Source organism: Melozone crissalis, unplaced genomic scaffold, assembly GCF_028551555.1.
Source record: "Melozone crissalis strain CALT ecotype California unplaced genomic scaffold, PUWL_Pcris_2 ptg000016l_1, whole genome shotgun sequence".
Lineage (NCBI taxonomy): Eukaryota > Metazoa > Chordata > Aves > Passeriformes > Passerellidae > Melozone > Melozone crissalis.
In genome coordinates, this window is record NW_026535794.1 from 38,766,244 (window position 1) to 38,783,544 (window position 17,301).

Below are 17,301 nucleotides of genomic sequence, written 5' to 3' on the forward strand. Positions count from 1 at the left end.
TGACTGTCTCATTAGTTTAATGCTTAAGTAATAACTTGCTTCAGATAATGTATTTAGTGTTTTGTCAGTGCAAATATATGAAGAAAATAATTTTTCTTTGTGTTTGTTTGATGCTGGGATGATATATTGAAAATAACCACTGTAAGCAGCAATGTATAAACAGTCTGGTAGATTGAACATGGCTGGATGCCAGATCCTCTCTACACTTTGCTCCTCAACTGGACAAGGAAAAGAAAATATAATGAAGAACAGGGAAAGATCGCTCACCAATTACCATCACCAGCAAAACAGACTCAACCTGGGGAAATTAATTGAATTTATTACCAATCAGATCAGGGTAGGGCAATGAGAAACTAAACCACATATTAAAAATACCTTCCACTCACCCCTCTGTTCTTCCTGAGCACAGCTTCACTCCCGATTTTCTCTGCCTCCTTCCCAGAAGGGAACAGGGAATGGGGGCTGCATTCATTTCACCACACGTTGTTTTGGCACTCCTGCCTCAATGGCAGGACTCCTCACAGCGTTCCCCTGCTTCAGCATGGAGCCCTTCCCAAGGGACACTGCCACCACTGGGATGGGCTCAGCCTTGGCCAGCAGCAGATCTGTCCTGGGGCTGGCTGGCATTGGCGCTGTCACATGTGAGGAAGCTTCCAGCAGCTTCTCACAGAACCCTCCCTGTAGTCTCCCACTACCAAAACCATACCACTCAAAACCAAGTCAAATCAAGTCCTTTCAGTCCTATGAAAATGTGAATATATATTTTGAAGCCCTTTCTAAGTTCTTCACAATTCTGTAGTTACTAAATTAGGTGGATTTTACTCCATTCTTGTCCAGCAAGGCTCTGGATACCCATTCTGTTCTCTGAGAATGACATACTTTAACGATTGTGAGTTTTTGTTGCACCTCTAATAAGCAAATAAGTTGAAAGTCACTTAGATCAGTGTTTTAATTTTTTTTTTTTCATACAGAGAGTGTTTGGGGTTGGACAGGGCTAGATGCATCTATAATACAGATGAGGAAATTGCCTAGAGCACGTGGGCTGCATTGTACTCCCCTCAGCCTCCCCATCAAATCTGTCCTTGTTTGGAGGACAACTCTTGATGTTTAATTCTGAAGCGAAGCATTAATTTGTGAACAGATAGCCTTTGTCATCCTGCACAAACCCATGCTTTCTTAATAGAATTCCTTACTGCAAAATATTAAATTATTGCTATCGATTAGTTATAAATTGAACAAATGAGACTATTGCTGTTATCAAACAGATACTTACAGTGTTATTGCAAGAATATTGAACGATTGTCAGTTTTTTCTGTCCGCGAAGCAATCCGCTTATAATGTAAATGGCTAATAGCCTGGGAACTTCCCTTTTGATTAGCTAATAATAATTAGCTGAAATAATACTCACTTCTCTCTCAAGAAAAAAAAAAAAAAAAAAAAAAACCAGAAAAAAAAAACCCAAACAAAATAAAAAGAACCCACCCAAACTCATGTTTTGCTGTGGTAAAGAGGAACATTATGGACATATCATTATAGCAAATTTTGTCTGGAGGAAACCAAAGCTGAGCTTGTAGTAACCCTCTAGTCCTTAGAAATAAGCCAACCCCACCTGATGTAGTAATAAGGTTGCAATCCTACAAAAACTCAGGCACCTGCTTAACTTTGCTTACTCTGCTTAGTCATCCTCATTTTTCACAATGTGTACGAGTTTTCAAAACTGGAGCCTAATACCAACTTGTAACACAAAGAGTCTGGCTTACACCAGTTGCAACAGTGTTTATCACTCTTTATTTTTGGAACCTCTTTTCTGACTTTTTGTACCCATTTTAACATTGCTGTAGATAAAGTGTGAATGAATGGCAGAAAGACGTAATTAAACAGAGTAGCAGGAGGTCAAGGTATTACTGAATAGGTGGTGTAAAATGGGAAAGATGATTTTGGAAGAATTTGACTTTTGTTGTTCCTCATTTTGATCTCTGATCCCTCAAATTAAAAATAAAAATCAGTCTTTATTAATTGTGTAAGGTTAAATTTAACACTCATTATTTTCGTTAGAACATCATTTAAATTGTGTTTCCAGAATTTTTTACTCTTTGGTTAATAATTTAGTTAGGACTTTCTATATGCAGGAAAAAGACATTCACAAGCAGGGTAGAGGGAAAGAAAGAGGATCAAGGAGAATTTATTTTTAAAGGAAATATTTCTTTCCCATTAGTCTGAAGTAATGTTTTCAGATACGTTTGGGTGAAACTATCATGCAAGGATAAGTTGGTTATTTTTTAATCTAGTGTTATTAATGACTTTTTTGCACTCCAAAGTCTTTAAAAAATTGTTTAGTCATCATTCTTTTTGTTCAGTGAGGCATAAAATTTAGTATGGTTGTACTGCTTTGAAGACATTTTGGAGTATAACTGTAATAACCAGAAGATCCTTTCAATATTAATAGGTAGCTGAAAGCAGCACTTTGACCTGCTTTTTAAATTAAATAAACTGAAATGGTGGGTTATATTCATTCAGCCAGTCTAAGTCTAGCCAAATACAACTTTACATCTAGTATATCCTCTTTTCTGTGATAAGACTGAATGAAAGACAACAATCTGCTCACATTCCTTATAATCTTATCCTTGTAAGTATTTGCTTTATCTTCTGTTTAATGCAGCTAGGCCTGATTATTTTTCCTGTGTAGAGGAGTTTGTAGCTATTGTGTGTTTAGCAATTTGAAGGGAATCTTACATTTCTTCCAGGTGCTACCTTATTATTCTACAAAGTTGTTCTAGAGTATGCAGTTGGGTCTTCTCTTCCATGGCCTGGGTGCAACCAAAACATAACTGGGAATTGTACCTATCAGAATGTGGAGAATTTAAAATACATTGCAAATACAGTACTTGCCTTGGGTTTCTTCCTACATCAATCTTGATTTAGAAACCATGTTCAAAAAGGTGAGGAAATAAGATTCAGATCTGAGATGAACAAGGTTTAATAAAAGACTTTGTATTCACTTAAAATGAGTAAATGCACATATGACTTTCAGTCATTTGAAATTGCTCCACTTTAAAAACTTTTAATGTTAATGCCATGGGAGTGCTCTGCAAGGTCACAGATGGTGAGGCCAGTCAGCCTACAGCCAAACTCGTGAAGCCTGACCTCAGAGGTGTTTCTGCTTCCATGGGAAGAGAGGATTTAAAATAAGTTGTTGTCCTCCCTCTTTCCCCTGCACTCCTCCCTTTATTCTTGCCTTCCTCCCTCTTCAGACAATTCCCTGCACTGCTTTGGCAAATGCAGCATCAGAAATTAGTCTGAAAACAACTAAAATCTTGACCTGTTATTCTTGTGTAAGGCATGTTGTAAATTCCTGGAGAAACATGGAAATTAGGTCAGAATTAGAAGCCAACCCAAGTTCTTACTCTTTTTTTCCCCCCTCTTTTTAATTTAACTGGAATTCAATGTCTTACTCTTGTCTATAAGCAAAGTGAACAAAAATTATGGATGTGATTATAGCCTGTCCTTGACATCATTTCTAGATGAAGTAATGTAGTGCAGGTCTCCATTGATACAGAAATAAAGGAGAGAGGTGTAGCACCAATCAATGTTTGTTTAACGGTGCATCCATCTTTATTAGATTAAAACTTTGGCTGTTGAAAGCTAATGTTGTTACTATGAGATACACAGAATTCTGTAAAGCTTGACACAGCTCTGTCAACATTTTTATATAAAAATAATGATACAAGATCAATCTGGCTTTCTAACTGAATTAGAAATTGGCAAACAAAAGGATGTCAATACACCTGTAAACCAGGCACATTTTCTGTTGGGCTCCTGTAGGAGTCAGTTCTTCACTCTGTACTGCATAACATTTTAATCAGTAAGCTGATAGGAATAAAATTACTTGGACTGTGCATGATTCACACACGTGATTGGGGGAGTAATAATGACCAGCAAGGGTTATTCCTACAGAAAAGCACAGATAACTGATAAACTGGATGTGAGCAAATGTTACATCCTTGTACAGGGAACAAGCAAAGGACATCTTCTGAGCTTGAACTCCCAATTCAATCATCTAGAAAGGCTAACATCCTTGTTTTAAGTTAATATATGGAAAGGCTAACATCCTCCTTCTGAGTGACTATGTGATCAGTTTGTACTTTTGATTCATAGCTGAGGTCGTTTTGATTGGCTTTTTTTATAGGTTTGAGTACTTGTCAGGAGTGAGTTAAGTTGATGGTGAAACATAGTTGCAGGATTGTTAAATCTGTGTGAAACAGTGATTTCTACAGTTAAAGACTAATGTACACCTTTGGGTAGGCTGCCTGCTATTTATCTCTGGTCAAGGAAGCAATTAGGTTTGTGTGATATGAGTGCTAGTGTGGGATTTGGAAGACAAAACTTCACTTCCACATTCTTTTGTAATATGGCCTGTTACTTAGTCTTGGTGTGTTTTAATTGCCTATGTGTAAAATAGGAATAGTATGTTTTCCTATCTTGCAGGGTGGTTGTAAAGATAAATTTCCGGAAATTTTTCATACGCAGTGATGCTAGAACAGTGGAGGCTGTAGAGATTTTCTTCCAATAATATTTCATGTGAAAAAACATTTTCAAATACTTCTCTGTCTGGTTTTTAAAGCCAGACAACAATAAGATCCTCACAGACTGATGGTTGTGGCTTCTATTTTTTAATTTGTCATCTTTAAGAAGTGAGTTGGCAAGCAAGCAAAATAGCAACTGAAATATTCTACAAGAAAAATTTTACAAGAATATAGCAGATTTTAATGATCACTAATACATGCAAATATGTGAAAAAAATCCACTACCACTGAAATATGCACTCAATATAATCAAATTTCAATAATTTAGTAGATTGGTATAAAGCATAATATACTAAAAAAGGGTTTGGGAATCTTGAAGAAATTGGGGCTGAAAAATCAAATGCAATGGTAGGAATTTAAAATTATGAGAAAGCTTTTTTCCCCTCATTTCCTCAGTTCTCGTCTCCTGCATCTGTTTGGCTGTGATCATGGGTGTAGCACACATCTTAAAAGGAGCATTTGTGTTACGGTACTGAATGACAAAAATGGCTTGCATATGTCAGAGCCTCATTAGTACCAGCAGCTCCTCGCTGTAAAAAGCTGGGCTCCCATGTGCTTAATAACCATGTCTGAGCCTGTGGAGACTTTGTCAGGAGAGCAGCAGTGCAGTTGTACTCTGTGTTGTGTGCCCCCTGAACTATCATCTTACACCAAACTTGTTACCTGGACTGACTTTCTGTTGTGCTCTTAGCACACAGAAAATCTGTAAATGTCTAAGTTTATTGTGAAACTATTGTGAAGTCATTGTAGCATTTTCACTAAAGGCTCTTTGGCTTGGCTATTTAACCCTTTTGTAGCCCAGTGAGGAAACTGTAAAACATTTTAACTGGGTTTCTGGCAGTTTGTTGGATTGATGCAATGTGGAATTGATGCAATGAGGAAAAACTCTGAAGCACTGAAACCGCTTTTATTTCTGATTGCATTTTAAAAGTTACAGGAAAAGATAAGAAATTAAACTACAATTAAGAGCTGCTAATTATCTGATGTTTGCTGAAGTAATATGTTTTAAATATGTGCCTCAAGAAGGAATGTGTGTTAGCTGATGCACAGTACTCCCATTACTAACACAGTGGTAAGCACTGTAGATTTGTCTTTCTCAGTGCATGAGGCTTGACTCACAGAGGCCTTAAGCTACTCCAGGAAAGACAAGAAACCCAGTGCTCTTTCCCCTCAAGATTTATCAAAGGATGAGTCATCTGTTAAAAAACAGAGTAATCATCAGGCGATTCTGCTTTTCTGATGACTATTACTATTAGAACAAAGACTTTGAGCCATTTTTTTTCAATTTAAAAAAATAAAAAAGAGAAAAAAGAAGACATTACTTTGATCTCATTCATGGGACTCGGGCTGATTTATGGTTCAGATTCTGCCATTGTCATAGTTTAAGTCCTAAGGTGGAAAATACTGTGCTACCACCAGGCATAGCTCCAATGGGAAACCTCTTTGTTGGGAAGCAGTTAAGACTGTATGGAAGCATCTTCCTTGCTGATGAGGTGCTGTAACCCATTCAAGATACTGATGTAAGCTCCAAGGCAAGCAAGCACTTTCCTTTCTCTCCTTACAGCTTTCTCTCTTTAAACCTGTAACCTTGCAATTATGCATATACTTTATTTCAGATGAAATAAAGTGATCAACAGTGAAATTATTCATTTTTACTCAGACAACATCCAAGAAAAAGCATGGGAGAAGTGGGGATGAAGATTCTCCACCAACACACTCTCCATACAAAAAAAACCATCCCTGACTGACTACATGAGGTTAGAGAAAATGTCTGTAAAAATGTCTTCAAAAAAGCTTCATCTCACAGAAAAGACAGTGTTCACAACAGGGCCCCCCTGCACTCCCTGATCCTTATCTTCAAGAAATCCTCCTACCTGTCTAACAGGCAAAGGAGGGAATTCATAAGGACACTCTTGGAATAGTATTTCTTTTACAGAAGGAGAGAAATGCCAGGTGATATTTTGCAAAGTCCACAGGGGTTTTTGAACACAGTATCTCATGAAGTAGATACTAAAACTAAATAATACCATCAAATTTTCAAATAAAAATCCCATTGTTATGAATGAAGGTGTTTCACACTACTGTCTCAGAGTACAGCTTAGAAAATCTTTTGTGATTGCAGTTGACTTTTCAAATCCTATAAACATGCTAAAAGCCAAGATTAGTATTTCTTTCCTATAAATGCTTAGAACAGCTTCGGCATTGTGCTTAATCCATTTACATTAAAGTTTGAAACATAAATTTCAAACATAGAAGTAGATGAAGGTAACAAGGTGAATTTACTTCTGAAAATGGTATTTATTTAGGTCCTACACTTTAACTGGTGTTTGATCCTTTATTCCTGCTATTGGTATCTGGTGTTTTAGACATTGAGAGTATTCTCAGTTTTATAAAAATAAACCTTTTAGAAAATTATAATATACCAGAACATTTTTCAGTCTGGCTCCTGAGTGACAGCTGTGGGCTGCCTCCTTGTTAAGTTATAATTTCTCCCTTCCTCAACAAGCTTGTCTCTTTTTACTTTTGCATTACAATCTTTTGGATGCAAGGAGAGAAATTTTACTTGTTGTGTAGATCCTTTGCTCTACTCTTCTAGATAGGATGGCAAAATTACCATTGCCAAAGAGTGAAAAATTCAAGTATCATGTCCCTGAGAGCTCTCTTTAATCAAATGAGTCAATTCTCCCATCCTTCATTTAAAAAAAATTCTCTTTATTATGTTTTGCACAGTGGATTCTACTGCATTTTTAGTACATTCTCTGCTATGGGAATGTAAAATTTCACATGTCATTCAGAGTAAAAACTGTCTGCCTTTGGGGGAAGATACAAGATTTTTTTAAAGTGGCAAACACAAAATAATTTTCCCTTAATGTCATCACATAAAAATTTCTAACAGAAATTGCTGGTTACATCAGCAGCTAGCAAAGATCTTAAATGATTTCTTTCTTTTATCTACAGTACAGGTTATAATCAGACCCTGTATCAACACTGCATGCTAAGAATATAGTGATATAAAACTTTGCACAGAGGTAAGGCAGCATTGTAATGGCCCAATGCCTGGATTTCTCCCTGAAGAGTAACTTTCATTAAAGCTTAATTATGAACTTGAAATTAAATTCATGTCCAAAATACTTTCTTATTATTCAGGCTACACTGTTGTTATCTTGGCAGCAGAGTTTGTTTCAGCCCTTGAAAGGCTATACATGGAGGGATTCCAACTCTGCAAGTTCCAAAGCAGTCCTGGTTTTACCCTGATCTAGTGAGCATATGAAATATCTGATCAGGTTGTATACTTTACCAGATCAGTCAGTCAGAGGATGTTCTTTGAGGCTAGAAGGGGGGTAAAAAGTCCATTATAGCATTCTAATGTCTTTTTCCTTGTACTGAGTGCAATTGACAGTCATCACCACTCTCTGATGTGGGCAGCATTATTCCATGAGCTCCAGGGAGATTAAGGTCAGCACTCGAATTTGAACATTCTATCCTGAGAAAATGTTTTTTGTTTGCACCTGCTTTATTTCTTACTTGCACTCTGCTTCACAAACAAGATGCTTTCAAAATATTTGACTTGAGAAGTATTTTGCTAAACCACTGTAAATCTTAAAATGGCTTTTACCAAATGAAATTCTTCATGGAATTAGAGACGGTCCTGAACTGGAAGGGACCCACAAGGGTCACTGAAAATCTAATTCCTAGCCCTTCACCAGACAGTCCCAAGAGTCACACACACCATGTCCCTGAGAATGTTGTCCATGTGCTTCTTGAACTCAGACAGGCTTGGTGCTGTGACCACTTCCCTGGGGAGCCTGTTCAGTGCCCAACCACCCTCTGAGTGAAGAATCATTTCCTAACATCCAACCTAAACCTCCCCTGACACAGCTTCAGGCCACCCCTATCTGATCCATAGATATAATTGCATTATTCTCCATCTACACCTTGTCTACCCTCCACTCCATTCCCTCAGCTGCACAGGGACTTTCTCTAAGTGTTTTCCTCCCTAAGACCCAGGCAAATACTAAATGGCTTTGAACTGTAAAGCTATAGCATTGTGAGTTTTAATCTAAGTTAGGACAACTAAAGAAATATGGGTTAATTGCTATATAAATTATTATAAAATATTGCAATTGTTCCTTTTTTTATTATTTATATGTCACAAAAGTGTAAGATGGAGTCTATCATCACCAGTTTCCTCTTCATGCTTACAGGTGGCTCTTGACAACATTATTTCCTATAATTCCATACAATTTCTGCTGAGTTACAAGTGTTCAGATACTCTGATAATGCCAAGCAGCCAAGTGATGAAGTGGAGGAGAGGCTGTGGGAGATTGCTTTAAATATATATGCATTAAGGGTTTGAAAGCACATCTCAGATGTTTGCACTTCTCAGTCCCATCCTAGCCACAGAGGGACCTCTGTCCAAAGCACAAGGATAGGAAGAAGAGAATTTTGATTAAGATGACAAAGGAAACAGGTTTTTATTGCCCTCATCAGTGGGGGTCATGATATAACCATGCCTAGGTCAGAGAGAGAGGTGTTAAACATGACCCTTCTGCAGGCAGTCATGCAAGCACACTACTACTCTGTGTTGGCCACCAGGGATGTGTGCAAACTGCTAGTGACTTACTCTAAGCAGTGTAGGAATCTAAGCAGTGTAGGAATCTAAACTGTGAAGCCCCACAGACAGACACAACCATTAAACTCCTGATCAAAGCTGGGGTCTGTTTTACTTTGCAGACCCTGGCTAGATCAACCTGGTGTCTGAATGTCCTGTGCAAATGTTTTTCATTGGTTTAGTACAATCTTGTGGATCTCTTAACCACACCTCATTGTTTGAAGCAGACAGGCTTATCTCTCAGTTGAACTCTGAGAACATAAATCAGTGTTGGCATTTCATTTCCCCTACCACCCACTAAAAAAAAAAAAATCTAACACATGCTACACAGCTCCTCATACAAGAGGCATTAATTTAGCCCAGGGTGTAAGCAGTGGTGTTCCTGATATTTCCCACTCAACAATTTGAAAGCCTGTAAATGCAGCCACCAAGATGATGAAGAAAGGGAATAGCACTGAGCTGAGAAAACCGAGTTGACAAGTTACAGAAATAACGCTGCCTGAGGTTGGGCCATTAATGAGCAGAAGAAAACAAACCTCATCTAGAAGGCCGCCTGTCACTTTGAGTGTTATGCTATGAATATTTAAATGAAAATATAGTAAAAGACACACCATTTTTTTCTTCTCAAAATCAGGAACATTGTGCCATAGATAAACTGCACGGAAAGATGGCATGGTTTTAGAGAAGGTGATGTGTTGCTAATTTGATAGAGGAAAGGACCAAGCCCAGGTAGTACAGAACTTTGTGGACAGCGGGACATACTATGTGGCAGCACACGAGGCCCGAGACAATCAGAAGAATGGGTCTGACTCACTTAATTTTGCTTGTTTTCCATAAAGTAGAAGAAATAAGTGCTGCTGCTGGCTGCTCTATGGAAGCTTTTCTTGCCCCAGTATTTTCCCCCTTATGTATGGCTGGCTAGAAATTAATTACCTTGACTAACATTAGGCAACTGTCTCCGCATCTCACAAAATAAAAAAATAGAAACATAAAACAAAGACATCTCTGACACTGTACTGAACAATTTTGGCAGCTGAAACTGTGTTTAATCTATAAAAAGGTTAGTAATATTTAATACTTCAATTTGTATGCTGGGAGATTTTCTTTTGTTCCTAACAATTCTATATTTAAGATTACCAGGGCTTCAGGCAGAACTGTTTGGGTAGTAAAGTGATAAACTGACACCAGAATAAGGAGCAGAAAAAAACCCATTATGCTAACAGCAGCCAACAGCAGTTAATGGTTTTCAGCTGTTGCAGATCTAATTGATCTTGTTGCTATAACAGAAAGCAGTTCTCTGTGATTCATATGCTTTCTTACTGGAACATATTCTACTCCCTTGCTGTTTTTAAGCCTCACTAACTCTGTTTTTTCCCTTTTCTTAAATGCCATTACTAACAACACATTCCATTTAAAGCTAATATTAGTCAAATAAAAAATCTGTTTAGTTTGCTGAGCCTTAAATTTTCTCTCTTCATTAAAAAGAAAGGCCAAACTACTTAATTTCAGTGGTGCATTTCTTATATGTATTAATCCCCTTCTTTGAAGTGTCACACCTAGTGCTCATTATTCTTGATTTATACCTACCTTGAAATCCATATCTGCCACAAATGTATCAAGTAGGATTAAAATGACGTAAACATTTGCCATCTTCTCAGTTCTGCATGTGCAGCTTCCATTGATTCCAACAGCATCCGGTGTTTTCTGCAGGACGTGGTGTGAGTAGTACAAGTGATATAGCTGCCTGTACCATTTAGATTCTACGTACTAATGTTTTTCTTTTCTCTTTTTTTTTAATAGCATTTGGAAACTTGTATTTTTTAAATTGTACAGAAGTATTAATTTGAAGATCTGAAGCATTTTACGGGAATTTTAATAACACTTATTATATTAGGAGTGTTTTCTTGGTGGGATTTTAATTTTTGTCAAAAAGAAACTGGAAAAAACAGGAATTGTGTGAAAGTCAGTAGAAACATGGATTCATAGCTGTAATTCTAACTCATCAAAGGAGAGTTTGTTTTCTTATTATAAAGATGAGTGCACATCAAGGGGGAATTTTCAGTAGAAGTCTTGGGAATCTCAGTGGAAATGCACATTCAATGTTTTGATATTGTTCAGATTGCTTCTTCACTTTGAGAGCTGCCTTTGTCCCTAAGCAGGCAAACTGCTCTACAAAATGACTTTGCCTACTAGTGTTATGTAAAAAGAATCTTGGCTCTCAGCCTTTGCTGTAGTTGCATTGCTCCCTGTATTATTTAAGTTAAATACCATGTATTAAGAAACTTGAATCATCTTTCTCCAGGGGGAAAAAATAGTTTTGTAACTGTTTAAATGTTGGGAAGTCTTATTATACCTCCTGTTCATTCCCTTTTGTTCTTGTAAAGGCATCCATTGCTGCAATGGAAAATAAAATAACATTTCCAGGCAGGAAAGAAATAGGTTGGTTTTTTTTTTTTTCCTTTATTCCTTTTTTGTTTCTGTTACTGTATTGTTCTGGTTTGTTTTTTTAAAGGTTGACACAGAGCCCCCTGAGAATTTTTAGCACATGAGAGTAGATAACCTTGTTCTTTTGTTCACTCATCCCTGCCCTGTTCTGATTGCCTGTGGCTGTTTTCTGAATATTCCATTTCATATCCGTTTAACACTTTCTCCATTCCTCTTTCTGCCTTCATTCATCAGTTCAGTATAATGTTACATCCAATGCATCAGCAGAAAGCACAACATGACCTTCAGACGGAGTCTCATCAGAGCCTCATTGGAGGAACAGTCACTAAGAACAAACCAAGGTTGTATAAATGCAAAGAACCCCCTGGCAGGAAAACGCTCACGTTCAAATTTAGCATTGCCTTTAATCCTTTTGCTTATCAGAGACTTGACACTTAAAAGATTCTGCTGGTTTCCCCTGTGATGAGAAGCTCTTCATATGCTGCCCTCCCTGGTGTCTAATGTATTTCTCACAGAATGCTGTCCTTGGGGAAGTTCGGTAACAGCTCAGAGTAAATCAGCTCAGAGTAAATCTTGGGTTGTAAAAAGACAAGAAACTCCAGTACACCTAACTCAACATCAGAAAAAGGTTTTCCACATACTTAGCAGCCATCCCCTTTTTGAAAAGCTAATAAAGGAGCATCTTGGCATACCTGAAGAGTGAACATAGCCTCAGAAATGAATTGACATGAAACACAAATAATTTTGGAAGCCACTCCTAACTGTAGTTAAAGCTCAGGTTTAAGCAACACGTTTTTTCTGAACAGAATGTTTAATTTTTCCATTCAAATACTTTCTCAAAGGGATGTGAAATCAACCATTACAGTGTGAGGCGAGGCAGAGAGAAGAGTAGGTAGGGAAAGTGATGCAAATGTATGAATGAACATGCCCCATATTTTCATGAACAAAGCACAAGCATCAGGAAAGGCTAATTTTACAGTAGCCTTTTATATATGAGCTTGGAAATTTTTAACTTCAAGTATTAAAACTTTATTGCTAATGTTAAAGTCTTCTGATTCTGAGAGGGGAAACTGAAGTGCTTACAAGAAATTAAAAGTAAAACAATAAAATACACTCATTCATCTTTAGGTTTTAGAAAGAGATTGAAAGACAATAACAAAATCAAGATTTCTGGAGACAAAAAACTTTAACAAAAAAAAGAGTAAAACCGTGCAAATGACACAACAGCAAATAAAGTATACACTAGAAACTAAAGCCATCTGGCAAATTAAGTGAAAATTAATGATTAAAGAAAATCTCACTGTTTGTAGTGTATTTTCATCCATCTGTGCCCAATTATAATAGAGTTCTCAAAGAAAGCAAGCCACTGGTAGTTAATGCCAAACTAATCTAGAAAGCCTGAAAACGTCCATCAGTGTTTTTCTTACAGCTTCTAATCTCTGCAGGTTTCTGATAAGAGCAGCATTAAACTATGGTGTCATGAATCTTGGCTCTCACGTTTGAAACTAACAGAGATGTACTACCTCTGATCATTTTAGATTAGGGAAATACTATCTTTCAAAAGCACACTGCAGATAGTATTTATAAAAGGGAAAACCCTCTGTTGAGATCCATTGCTGTCATGGGCCGGAGCAGAGCGGTGGCAGTGAGCAGTACCTGTGCTCTGGGAGCTGTGACCCCAGCGGATCCTGCTCCAGTGCCGCCAGGGCAGGCGGTGCAGGGCCCGCGACACGCCTCACACGATGCCCTGTCCTCTTGGCTTCACAGGGCTCTGGGCCCCCGGCACAGGAGCTGGGGCTGTGAATTTGCAAATTTCCTGACACCTCGCATTGTACAGGCGCTGCAATTTCACACCCTCGGCTCACACAGCCACCTGCACGGACTTGCTCAGTGCCTGAGATCCGCAGAGCAGCTGTACATTGTTCTCTCTGCAGAGAAGGGGCTGTTTTGTATTTCAAGGGGAAGAGCCCATGATTCCTTTCCTTATTTTGGGCCTTAGGATTATTTTGGGGCTCTGTGATGATTTTCAAGTGCTAGCTGTGACACGATTCCAACCTGCCACATTTGCTCCACAACTGAGCACATGGTGACATGGTGATGGGTAGAACTAGTGTATAGCCTTCCTTGGATAGGCTATGTTTTTGTCCTTCTCTAGAACAAATGGAAAGAAAGATACATCCAAAAGACAATTTCACAAAGATTATTTGTTCTCTCTCTTGATGTCCTTAACCACTAATTGAAAAGGAAAACTAGTCTCTGTACACTGAAGTTAATCTTTATGAAACTCCTCCATATTTAGACCTAACAGTATTTTAGACCCAACCATACCAGAAGAAATCATGAGGAACAAGTAATTTGCTTTGTGCTCTTTCTTTCCCAATGTTTTTTTGTCAGAGAACTAAGTGAATGACAGAAAGACAGTAGGTAGTGATATTGACCAACTCTTTTTGTGTGGCTTCTTTGATACCTGGTACTTAAGGCATAAGCTTGCAGTTGGGTGGGCTTTTTCATCTTGGGGATTTGGTTCGTTGGTTGGTTTTGATTTTGTTAGTTTAATAAAAGATTATTTTTCTTTCCTGGCTTCCTGCCTACCAAATATTAGGGAGAGCAGTTTGGAGCTGTGATCAGTGGGGAAAAAAAAGGCAAAAAGCTTTGGGAAAAGTGTCATCATTTTCTCCAAATAACTGAACTGTTCACCATCAGATTCCTAATATTGTCTCTTGAAATATGGGCATTTTATTCATTCTCAAAGTCTTTGTACAAGACCTCACTCCCGGGGTGCTTCTGGCATGGTCTCTATTGGAACTCAGACTTGAGAAGTTCATATATATAAAACATTTACAGTTATAAAACTAAAACTCAGTGACATCTGTTTTCTCGAGTGGACCCATACAAATCTGTTGTACCCAATCGCTTTAAAAAAGCACTGGAATTAACCCATTACACTCTTCTCACAGCAGCCACCATAAATCAATGTTATCAGCTAGCTGGTAATCATAACATTTACAAACCTCTCACCATCCCTTACATCTTGTACATTAAAATTTTCTGTTCAAATGTCGACCCTAGTTTGACGTGTAATTGGTTTTGGCTGCAGTTCAGGATTACACAGTCCTTGTAGCTCCTAGGTTATGTTGGTATAGAAGTATTTGTGCAGCCATGCAGTGAACCAGATCAGGGACCTAAGCCAAGTTACAGGGTAAAAAAACATATTAAGTTATTTTTGAGCTAGATCAATTCCCTGTACTAGCAAACTGGAGGCAGGAACAAAAAAAGCAGGGAAAACATGAGAACTAGTGCCAGCATACCATTGAAATGGAGGCATGTCAGGCCATGTTTTCAGTGTAAACTTCCAGAGCGCTGTAAAAGATTGCTCCATCTAAATGCCAACATTAACAGTAATTCAGGAAACCTCTTTGTTATTGTCCAAGTAGAAATTACTATCTCGACAAATTGATCTAGAATGCAAACCTCATTTTTTAAGCTTGGATTGTGCAATTCTTTGATAAACATTATTGTTGGGGTGGGAGAGGTGGTAAATTGATTGCTATGTTACCTAAATGACTGATAATGCTATTTCAATATTGCAAATTAGATCCTGCTTCAAATGAAAAACCCAAACATACCTACAAGGGGCTGGATTATGCCTCAGTTTTTACCTGTGTATTCCCATTTATGTCAGTGATGCTGATTAAAAAGTAATTTAGGGCTAAATTTTGTCTCAAAAGTTTCTGCTTACTCCTTATGTGCACAGCATTCATTGTTGTATGTCTTTTAATATAATTTGCACTGTCTGTAGCTTCATATGTGTATTTTATTTTCAATTCTATTGGAGTTTATATTGCACATCACATCTATTATTTCCAGACGTGCAGCAGTAAAAGAGGAAATTCTGGTGTGGTAGTTTGGAAGTTCAAATGTATTAGTTCCTTTCCACTTTTTCTCTTCTGTAGACACCCATTTTGAATGCTGTAGTTGTGTGCACCATATGGACACACAAAAATTACCTGGCATATGTCACATGTAACATCATCTACATGAATTGAATTTTGGTTTCACGTAACCCCACCTAAAAAAAATTAGAAAGTACAAATATAAAACTTGATATTTTAGGAGGTATTTTGCCTGTCTGAAGGCTCAGAAAGCAGATGTGCCTTGGTGTTGGAATGAAGTATTCACTTTGTTCCATTTGAGGTTTTAATAATCAACCTCAAGTAAGCTCTGCTCAGCCAAATTCTGCTCAGCTAAACATGGCTAAGAGCTTGCAGCTCTAACATTACTGAAAGTTGAGGCCACTTTAGACTGGAAGCCCTGGAGTCAGGGGGTTGTCTTCTCTGAAGTATTTTTTTCTTTTTCCTATTGAGAATTAGTGTTAAAGCTCTTCAGAAAACTCTGTGTTTGTAAAATAGGGAAAATATTTGTGTGATGACTTAAATATTCCTTGAAGATAAGTTTTTATAAATTCAAGTAATTATTAAATAAGGTTTGCCATGGTAGTTTCTCTTTAGCCCACTCTCAGTTTCCAGTTTGATCATCCTAGCATCAGAAACAGCTGCTATGTTTCTGAGATAACTCTCCCCTAAATGAAGTTACCAAGAGCACTGCCTGCAGGAATTCATCCTTTCTCAAAACTGTCCCCTTTCCAAAACTGTATGGTAAGAAAAACTACCAAATTAGAATTACTATTCTGTAATCAAATCAGCAACCTTTTAAAACCCATTTTGAAAATTGAGAAATCTGCAAAAATTCTTGGCTTTCAATAAAATTATTAGAAATATTAGAAAGCTAATGTTCTATGAATAAATTCAGCAGCTGCAAACATCAACAGACACTTGACTTGGAATGTATGCATCACCTCACTGGTTGATTCAGCTGGAAATATAAGTGTGTATATTTTAAACATATTTGTATACCTGAAAGGTTTTGCCTTGCATTTCTTTTTCTTTTAAGAGGGAGTGTAAAGTAAAACAGATTAGTGCTTCCTGAAAAATAAATAAGAAGTCATTAAAGCAGTCACGGTAAAATCAAGCCATAGGCAAAGTTGTATCTTGTACAGTAACATGATATTCTCGGTGTGTGCCTGTTTAATATCTTTTAAGCCACCCTTGGGCAGGACCCCACTGTAAACAAGCTGTCGAGTTTGACTTGGAACATCCTTTTAAAAATAACACTAATAAATAAACATTCTGTCTTCACACATTTTGCTGCCAGGGATTCTCCACTTCCAAACTTAAAAGTGTAATGACTTTTAAAGGTTTGATGCAATAACTGCAGTCTTCTTTACTTTCATAAATATAAATACTTCACTTTCCATTGGCTTAATATTTTAAAATTAAAACTTCTGGTTTATTTTATAATTATATACTGTCATATTCTGATAAATACTGATATTGAAATCAGCTCTGTTAAATTCTCTGTCTGGCAATGTCATATAAATCAATAATGGTAATATAAGGCAATAATAGAAGACGAATTTGAGTTTCAGATTATTAGTAGCTGAATAACAAGATACACCAAGGAAATGGTTTGCAGTATACAGCAAGATTTGTGCATTAGACAAAAAGTGAGACACGTGGCCTCAAGTCTCTTCTATGATGCTTCATATGCAAACTGTTTATCTGAATATATCCTTCAGCTCTTCTTCCCTGTGCTGTTTTCATC

At 37.4% G+C, this 17,301-nt stretch overlaps 1 protein-coding gene across 2 annotated transcripts in view; it reads left to right on the forward strand.

The window, feature by feature from the left end:
* The window catches only part of LOC128935365 (ubiquitin-conjugating enzyme E2 E2), a 200,367-nt gene that overhangs the window by 73,839 nt on the left and 109,227 nt on the right, over positions 1 to 17,301 (forward strand). The gene's annotated exons all lie outside the window — the stretch shown is intronic.